Source organism: Jaculus jaculus, chromosome 3, assembly GCF_020740685.1.
Source record: "Jaculus jaculus isolate mJacJac1 chromosome 3, mJacJac1.mat.Y.cur, whole genome shotgun sequence".
Taxonomy (NCBI): domain Eukaryota; kingdom Metazoa; phylum Chordata; class Mammalia; order Rodentia; family Dipodidae; genus Jaculus; species Jaculus jaculus.
Window position 1 is genome coordinate 41,397,466 of NC_059104.1, and position 2,545 is coordinate 41,400,010.

The window sequence follows — 2,545 nt, forward strand, 5'->3', positions numbered from 1 at the left end:
TAATACATAGATAGATAGATAGATAGATAGATAGATAGATAGATAGATAGATAGATGATAGAGAGAAACAGAGAGAAAGAGGGTGGGGAGAGAATAGGTGCTTCAGAACCTCTATCCACTGCAATGGAACTCAAGACACATATGCCCCTGTGTGCATCTGGCTTATGTGGGTACTGAGGAATCAAACCTGGGTCCTTAGACCTTGCAGGCAAGTGCCTTAATGGGTAAGTCCTTTCTCTATCCCTATTCAGGTATTTTTGATGAAAATTGGGGCTTGAAACTAGAATTGATGGTATTTCCTTTGGATTATGCAAGCCTGAAATAAAACCTGCCCTGTCAGGCTGAAGAGATGGCTTACTGGTTAAATAATTTGCCTGCAAAGCCTAAGGATTCATGCTCAACTCTCCAGGTCCCATGTAAAGCAGACTCACAGTGATGCAAGCACACAAGGTTGCACATGTGCACAAGGGAGCACACATGCGGAGTTTAATTCCAGCGGCTTAGGCTCTAGTGTGCCAATTCTCCTTCTCTCTCATTATCAATCTCTCACACAAAAAAGACCGGTTTGTTGGTTTTGTCTCAAAAAAAAAAAAAAAAAAACCATAAAACATAAAGCAAAACAAAACAACCTGTCCTCCCATAAGCCAGTTCTGGTCAAATGTTTGTCCAGCAACACAGAGGTCTGCAAATACTCATATATATAACAATCAGCCATGCATGGTGTTTAGCAGTCAGCTATCAGGTAAGTGAAAAACCAGGGGAGGAAATGTGTGCATGAAGTTATAATGATGGTTCAAATATTTCAACATGGAGTAAGATAAAATCACCTTCTCATTGTAAGTATCTGATTGTAATAGCTGATACTTTTGAAATTTTATTACTTTCTGGTAATTACAGATGTATTGAAAGTGAAATCAAAGAAAGTTTTGCAGTCATATAGCTTAAAACTTAATGGGCCTAAGTGTTAAAATTTTGGATATGTTTTAAAATTGTTTGAAATTCCTTTGCACATGCATGTGTTTGTGTGTGTGTCCATGCCAGTATGAGCATGCTGCTATAAACCCTAGTCTGAATTTGCATGAGAGTGTAGAAAACTTAACTTCAGCAGCCTTTGCCAACAAGCACTTTTAACTGCAGAAACATTTCCCTTACCCATAATAAGATAATTAAAAAGAATTTAAGAAAACTGTATATTTCAGAAATTTTTAGCATTGCTCAATTATTAGATACAATAAACATTTTAATATCACAAAAATAAACACATTAATAACATAGAAATAAGTAGTGATTTTTTTATAATAAATTTGTATTGCTAGTGAAAAAAATAATTAAAGCTTACTTAGGAAATTTTAGGCCTTTACATATTTTCTATTATAAAGTTTGGGTGCTCGTGGGCACTCAATTATGTTTTTAGACTTATTTGGCTTCCTAAGGTCCAAATGTGTGGTATCTTAGATAAAGGTACATTTGTTTAAAGCAATATGTGAATGAATTGCAGGTAGTAAGTGCAGATCAGAATATCACCAGTTTCAGGGCTTGCAGAGCAACCTTGTGCAGGCATGTACCAGAAAAATAATTACCCCAAATGGGCTAAAAAAGAGACCATGTCTTTAAACGGAACATTACAGAGACAAGCAAATCTTGACAAGATTATGATCCTCAAATGAGAGTTTGGAAACTATATACTTTGGTGACAGGGGTAATGGAATGTCCATGCAAGTGTATACAAATAAAATTCAGATATGGTTAAAAAGTGAATGAAAACATAAGGAGTAAAATAAACATTCTTTTTTGAAGAGCTTGATCACTGAAGAAAATGAATGTTAAACTACTTGACACTGATGTTAGATGAAAGAATGTTCTGATCATGATTAAATTTTTGAACTTGTGTATGATTAACTCAATGAGAAGGTCTTTCTTGTTCTATTTTTCCTCCTTCTTTTTGCTTATACATATGTGCCCTGGCCAGCGGGGAGTTGAACAAGGACTCGAGGAGAAGCTAACCTGGGTGAAAAAGGAAAACAGACACAAGAAGGAGACCATGCTAGGTATTTGTCAAGGCCTTGAGAATTTATTCTTGCATGTAGGTTTATATAGGATTGTAGGGGGAAGGGGACGTGGTCAGGGCAAGGAGTTGTAGGGGAAAGGGGACGTGGTCAGTGAAAGGAATTGTATGGGGAAGGGGATGTAGTTAGGGCAAAGATCACAGAGTTACTGGTTAAACTGCAATGCCTTTGTTTCTTCATCAGCTACCGGCAGGATGGGGGAGTGTTTAGCCTGGTGTACCATCCCATTGTTTCTAGTAGTTGAATATTAGGTGAAGAAGTAGAAACTTAACTTGCTATATGGCAGTCTTTGTTTCTGGTAGTTGAGTATTAGGTGAGCAAGTAAAAACTTAACTTGCTCTATGGCGGTTTCTGTTAACATGGCCAAGGTTTGGTTCATAGCTCCCAACATCTCCTCCCTTCTTTTATACAAAAAGAGGGGGAGGCCTGCTTTGCAGCAGTGGGCATTAACCAACTTGGGGAGTAGGGACCCGACTCCT